Genomic DNA, 7,352 nt, shown 5'->3' with positions numbered 1-7,352 from the left:
TGCTCCATCAGGTTCTGTGGAATGGCTCCAATGTCGGTTCCCTCTCCGCTGTTCTCGTAGGGCTACCACAGGGATAGCACTTTTACACTTCCACGTGGTCATCCAAGGTGTGTTGGGGTCTGAAAAAATTGATTAGACATCAGATGCTAACGGAGGAAGTATTTCACGCCTCCAGACTTAAGTGAAATGATTTAACGGGAATTATTCCCCCAACTCAGCCGGAGAGGGTGTGGCACCTTTTCCCCAGACATCCTCTTTCTGAATGGGTAAGTTTCTCATGTGCAAAGGGGGAAATGTGTTCATTCATGACAAGTTACACCCATTATGAATGAGCTGTGTGGAATTCACCATAATCTTGCAGCTTTCCAGCATCTGTGATTTTTCCTTTAGTAACAAAGACTGTATATCTTGAATAGTCATCCATAAATGTTAGAAAGTACTTAAAATGACCCATGGTTGCATATAGAGGTCCACTTACGTCTCTGTAAATCAGTTCCAGAGGCTTTTTTGGTCTTCTGTACACTCTGCTTTGGAAAGGCCTTATTAACTGCTTTAGATTCAAGACAACAGATACAATTAGCCACAACATCACAAAATGAAGAGACAGGAGGAAAAAAGTGTGGAAGAGAAACAGAAACTTGCAATCTGCGCTTCAAAAGGATAGCATCCAGTAGTTAGAACTGCATGGATATTTAAGTATTTCACTATTGTATGGAAAACCTTTATAGGCCTAGCCTTGACTATCTACCAACAATCTTGAATTTGCATTGTTTACACCATCCTTTGTTTGCCCTTTTGTCATGAAATTAAAGCTATATGGAACCTTTGAAACGTTTTTTAAAAAGAGAGAGAGAAAAGGATAGCATCAGAGTGGTGGTTGGATGGTCAGTGTTCCTGCTCATTCGTTCTTCTGGCTCATCTGCACATAGTAGAATAATGCACCAAACCGTTTTCAGCACTCTTTGAAGCTGTGCGGGATCAATGGCAAAATCCAATTTGCAAACAGTTGTGAAAGTGGTTTTGAAAAATGCATTATTTTATGCGGTGCGAGGCCCTGACTCTCTCTTGCAATCTTCCTCTGCCATTGAGGCAAGAGCCAGTACACAGTCCCCTCACTTCTCTCAGACTCTCTGTGTCAGCTACTCAATTTGCACAGCCCATGCCTATCATGATTTTAGCACTGTGTCAAATTTGTAATTTTACATTTGCACATAGACATGCTAGTCTGCCAATATAGAATACAGTTCTGGTTCTAACTTTGGATTTCAGAATTTAAGTCAATCTAAAAGAAAATGTATTTTGAACTGCAATTCACAAATTACACTCAAATATAGAGTATTGTTAGAGTATTGTTTGCTTTAATATATACTATTCCACATTTACATCCCCTAATACGGATTAACAGATCACAGTGCATCTAAATTGTTTCTGTGGAATCAACATTTCACTATTTTGATAGATTCATGGGAAATATTAACTCGACACCCCCTACTTTTCTATTCATAATCTGAAGTGAGATTTGTGTTCGGTTACTAAGTATGTGTTGTCTCAACCGAAAGTAGGGATGAGAAGAAATGAGACTAGAAGTGGTGGGGAGACAAACACTGAAGAATTAGATGATAGGGAGACTGAGAAATGAAGGCAAACCAGATTGGTTGATGAACTAATTGGCAAATATGAACTTCAGTCCTCCACAAGTTGACGACTCTGTTCATGGTTAAGAATAAAGTCTGGTTGTTTCAAATAGCACTGTATCCCAAGTTGACCAGGAGTGTTTACAACAAGGTTACTAGCCTTCAATAGGTTTGCCAACCTCCGATGTGGGGCTTCTCTTTGAAATCTCCAGACTTACAAACTGATCTGGGCAAGGGCAAGTCCAGACTGCTTTGAGTAGATTCTAGCCATTATACCCCCCAACAAGCCCTCTTCAGCCTTCCCTTAAATCTGTAGAAGTTTCAGCAGAGTTATAACCCCATTTTCAGCCACGCCAGTGACTTGAACTTGTGTGAATAATTGTTTTGTGGGTAAGCAAAAAAAGACAGCTTGTCTACATCCAATACTGAACTGGTTTCAATAGGCTGAGCCTGGTGTAACTTCGCCTAGGTTTGCCTCATAATTGTAACTAAAGAGACAGTAGTGACAGCAAGTGTGAGTATGCTTTGTGCAGATAAAATTGGGAGCCATCTCTTTCCCCATTTTATGTGTACTCTTTGAGTTTATCTCTCTTTTTATCAGTTCAATCTTTGAGGTCCCAATATTCCATTAAAATAGCATTCCTGCATTCCCCAAAAAAAGCACAGAACAGGAATCAATGGTCAAAAGTCATAAAACAAACCTTCCACCATTGTTTAGCCCTTATTGGTCTTTGAAGGCTTAAACCTGGGTAGAAAGCCCCTTTTATGGCATATAAATTCCCTGTGCAAAAACTGATCTTTCAGATGGAGAATCCACCCCAACCCTGACCTGACTGCACCCTGGACGTTGAGATGGCTTTTCTCATCCTCTTCCTCTTTGCTCTTCTATATGTTGCAGCTAGACCAGGTATGATGCATGAATGTGAAAATGTGAGAGGTTTTGCTTAATTTGTTCCTTCTTTATCCTCCTGGAACTTAAGGTTACAAAAACCGCTCTGTGACTTCATGGAAACAAGGGATCTTGTAGGGACACCAGCTCCAAATGGAGCCTGGGATCTCCCAGAATTACAGTTTAATTACAGACTACAAGGGATGCTTGGAAGGTGGACCTGTTAGGGGATTTTTTTGGCACATGGACGCCAATTAATGTAGCAATCGCTGTTTTAACTAAATTAATATTTTGTATTTATGGGATCCATTTTCATGTTAGGTATTATTTGGCCATCTCATTTACTCTGTTGTTATTGTATTTTATGTTGATGTTGTACACTGCCCAGAGTCCTCCAGGGATGGAACAGTATACCAAATTTAATCATCATCATCATCATCATCATCATCATCATCATCATCATCATCATCAACATCAACATCAACATCAACATCAACATCATCATCAACAACAACAACAACAACAACAACAACAACAACAACAACACACCAGACATCACCGTGATCGAGGACAAGAAAGTGAGCATCATCAACATAGCAGTCCCCGGTGACAGCAGGGTCATTGAAAAAGAACACGAGAAGGTCACTAGATACCACGATTTGAAAATCGAGCTTCAGTGTCTATGGCACAAACCAGCTGAGTTCGTCGCAGTGGTAATCGCACGCCATGCCATCCTGAAAACACTAGGGCAGTTTGAACATCTGTGACCAATAAAAATTAACATTGGTCAAATTCAAAAGGCAGCCCTGCTGGGATCCTCACGAATACTACGCCCATACATTACAACTTCCTAGGCCTCTGGGTGAGGCTCGAATTGCAATGAAGGCCAACAACCAGCTAAAGATCTGGCAGCTGTGAAATCTACCATAATAATATGTGACATCAAAAATTCACTGAAGTCCCTATCATCTCAAGTTCCATCCTCAAATCTTTAGGAGTAACCAGAATTATGAAGAAGAAGAGTTTGGATTTATACCCCCACCTTTACAAACTCCTTTTCCTTCCTCTCAGATTTTTCAGATTCATAGAAAGATCTGTCTTGTCCATTGACAGTTCCAGTCACTGGATTTAAGTATTCAAAGATGTAAGCTTATAGCTCTTTGTAGCAAGTATGATTCCCATGTTAATTGACTAATGAGGTTCTGGTTCAATTTGGCCCCTTAGAGTGGCTAGTGCAAGAATTACTACACTCAAAAACCAGTAGGGGAACATTTTAATCTTCCTGAACATGCCATTTCTGACATAAGAGTGACAGTCCTCAAACAAGGAAACTTCTCAAAGAAAGATTTGTGCATGTGTGTTTGTGGAAAGTAAGTTGTCGGGTTGTAGCTGACCATGGCAACCCCGCAGGAGATTGTTACAATGGAAATTGTTGAACTGAATTGCCTTTGTCTTCTTAGAACATTGGACCCTGACCCATCTCAGGAGCAATAGGGACACAGAATTCTTATCGCACTACAAATGCTAATTTTATGTCCCCAACCATTTTCTTCCACTCTAATCAAGCTGATGACAGTATGCATTGTACCTTTGCAAGCTTTCTTGAGTATATTGGTCCTAGCCCCTTACTTTTCCATGCTGGAGGTCAACAAGGTCAGAAGGACTTTCCCTCTGGCCAGATATGACACCTTGTTGTTGGCAGTTCCTGGAAGTAGATAAGAAAGTAGAAAGAAGAGTAGGAGTAGGAGTTTGGATTTATACCCCTCTCCCACAAGGACCTCAAAGGGGTTTACAATCTCCTTCCCTCTACACCCCCCACCCCCCCACAACAAACACCCTGTGAGGTGGGTGGGGCTGAGGGAGCTCCAAAGAGCTGTGACTAGTCCAAGATCTCCCAGCTGGCATGAGTTGGAGTGCACAGGCTAATCTCGTTCCCCAGATAAGCCTCCCCAGCTCAACTGGCAGAGCTGGGAACGTCCCAGTTTTTAGATTAGAGAACCTGCTCTTAACCACTACACCACTGCTGCTCCTAAGACACTGTATGCAGAGAGAATTTATCCACGTGGTGTAAAAGAAATAGTGACTGTGGTGACTGTTTTTTCCCTATTGTCCTTTTTGCAATGAGTTGCAACTGACGATTATTTATCCCTCATTAGTTAATTTCATTTGGATAAAATGCATCTCAAAAAATTACTTGCTGGTGAAAATTCTATGACTTCGAGGCAGGTGATCAAGTTTAGCGCCTTTATTTATAAAGGATGCAAATGATTTAATGCTGAAAAAGGTAAAGATGCAGTTTAAAATCTCATTTTAATTTTTTTTAGAGATACTATATATTTTATTGATGGAAATTGTTTCTAAACTTGTCCTTTCTTGTAACTTTGTGATTGAATGTTTTTATACTGGTCTATGGCTGCAATAAATAGACTGCCTGCTTGCCTGCCAGAATTTTTACAACACCCTTCTTACCTTCTGATTCAGATGAAAAAAGATCTCCATTTGTCTCTACATGAAATTAAGTTGCCTCTACACTAGTTTCTCTTTTACTCAGCCTTTTCCTGTGTGTATTTTCAGCATTCACCATTCAATGCCGAACTTGTACAGGTGTAAATATTGAGTGTACTGGCACCCTCACCACGTGCAGCTCTGAGTACGACACCTGTCGCTTAATTTTCACTGAAGCAACACTGTGTAAGTATGAGGAACTTAAGATCACACATATCCATGAACTTGTTGCCAGATGTTCTGTTTGGGCATCAGAAGGAAGGCGCAAACCTCTCATTGTGGCTTGCTGACTGTCATAGCCTTTCTTGGGCCGCTTTCAGAGCGAGTGATGATGAAGCGGTGTATTCCACACCACCTGCCTTCTGGGACCGTTCTCGCATCAACGGCCCCAGAAATATTGGAAGACGGGCGCCAAGAGCTGCCGCCGTTAACCTATTACAGCCGGAGCCAGCCCAGATGCCGGTGCCTGGGACATGCCCCCTGCCCCGCTGCGAGTGCTCCAGCCGCCGTGAGGGCAGGGAGGTGTCCCCAGGCCTCGGCGACGACCGACGGCCACAGCCATGGTGGTAGGTAGAGTGGGCGGTATGCCTGGAGCCACCGCGTCGCTTGCATGGCAGCGGCTCCAAGCCACCATTTCCTCAAACCCGCCCTGCTAAGGTTGGGAACGGGCGACTTCGCGACTGGTATGCAGGGCCAAGGCGTAAGCAGCTGCGCTTCGTGCAATGGCTCCTGGGACAGCGTTGCCGGCCCCCAGGGCACCATAATCCGCCCGTGCGGAAAGGGCCTTGGTTTTCTTTTAAATCTTTTAAAAGCAACTTTTTCCTACATAGCCATATGCCAACTGAGAAAGTAAAAACCTCCAATTTGATGGCTGAAGAAGATGTTACTTGTAAGTCTTGCCTACTTTGGAGTAAGCAATGCCTGTACCCTTGCTCATTTTCAATGTTAATTTAATTTGTTTTATTTATTTATTAGGGAAGGTGGCTCTCCGCGTTGAAATAAAATCTGCCAGAATTCTGTTATTAGGGCAGAATTTTCTGTGAAAATTTCTCAGCTGCTGAACAAAGGACATGAAACAGGAAGGAAATCCCTTTAAAATGCTCTTGAACATCCCTTGTCGAATACATGGCTAGATCCCGCGATCTAGTCTTCTAACAGGGACACTTTCCTAAATGCCAAATATTCTTCCAAGTGTGCTACATCAGGTTCAGGCTCCTTCGAAAGTATCCCTCCTAGTAGAACAGTTCTGCAGGATCCAAACCCATATCTCCAATATTCAAAATTTCCAAGGCAGTGTTTGCAAATTAAATGTTTAAATGTTATATAGTTTGTATGATTCAAACGTTGAGAGTGTTTTGTACTGAGGGTCTCCAACAAGGGAAACATGGTGCTCAATGACACCTTCCTGGTTTCACAAATGTTTTTAAAAGGGAGGTCTTAGTGCAGTGATGGCTAACCTTTTGAGAGAGACCTGGTGCCAAATTGTCTTCGAACTGTAGCCTTATCTTGGGGAGGTCGAGCAGGTGAAGCCACGAAAAGCTGACCCAAGATCAAGTCCTGTCTTCAAATGAGCCAAGTTTAAATCAGCTTGGTGTAATTGTTAAGAGCAGCAGGTCCTAACCCAGTGATGGCAAACCTTTTTGAGACTGAGTGCCCAAATTGCAACCCAAAACCCACTTACGATCCTAAAGTGCCAACACTGCAATTTAACCTGAATACTGAGGTTTCGCTAGAAAAACGGTTGACTCCGAAAGGTGTTACTTAGAGGGTAACCTCAGCTTGTGGGTTCTGTGGGGTGTACTTGGAAGGAGTTGCAAAGAACCAAATTTAAACAAAACAGTTTTTACCTTCTTTACAAATAACATTAAACATCAACATTTAACATTACAATTCATATTCCAGTTCAGGGTTACTGTCCTTCTGGTTACAGTCTACCGATACCGCCAAGTCCAATTCTTCTTTGCAAGTGGGTTGGCTCCTGAAGACTCCAAGGGTTTGGATGGAACAGGGATGCAACATGATGAAGGGCCTGCGGGAGAATCCCCACCCATTACAACCACAAAGAAACCCTTGAAACAATAACCCAACATTTACAACATAGCAAAACAAACAACTACCTTCCCAGTAGTTCCCAATAATATTGCAGTTTTACCTTAACAAGGTGTTAAGGGCTTATAGAACCAAGGTCCGAGTCTGGTAGCCTTGTCTTCTCCAAAGAGCTCTGCAGCCTTTCTGCTGCTCTGAGTCTCCACCCCCTTACTGGTTCAACCCATTCTGGGCATGGGGGTTACATAAGCTTGGTGGTAGTCGGTGGCTTTGCTTTG

The 7,352-nt window shown here is 42.4% G+C and overlaps 1 long non-coding RNA gene across 1 annotated transcript; it reads left to right on the top strand.

Moving 5' to 3' along the window:
* Positions 1-233: 233 nt before the first annotated feature.
* On the top strand, positions 234-5,214 carry LOC125426032. The gene is made up of 3 exons (XR_007243488.1): positions 234-266; positions 2,439-2,541; positions 5,098-5,214. It is a non-coding gene; the product is annotated as an uncharacterized LOC125426032 (long non-coding RNA).
* Positions 5,215-7,352: the final 2,138 nt, after the last annotated feature.

The sequence above is a fragment of the Sphaerodactylus townsendi genome, linkage group LG02, assembly GCF_021028975.2.
Source record: "Sphaerodactylus townsendi isolate TG3544 linkage group LG02, MPM_Stown_v2.3, whole genome shotgun sequence".
Lineage (NCBI taxonomy): Eukaryota > Metazoa > Chordata > Lepidosauria > Squamata > Sphaerodactylidae > Sphaerodactylus > Sphaerodactylus townsendi.
The sequence above is the reverse complement of the archived record's forward strand: the minus strand, read 5'-3'. Positions and strand labels throughout refer to the sequence as shown.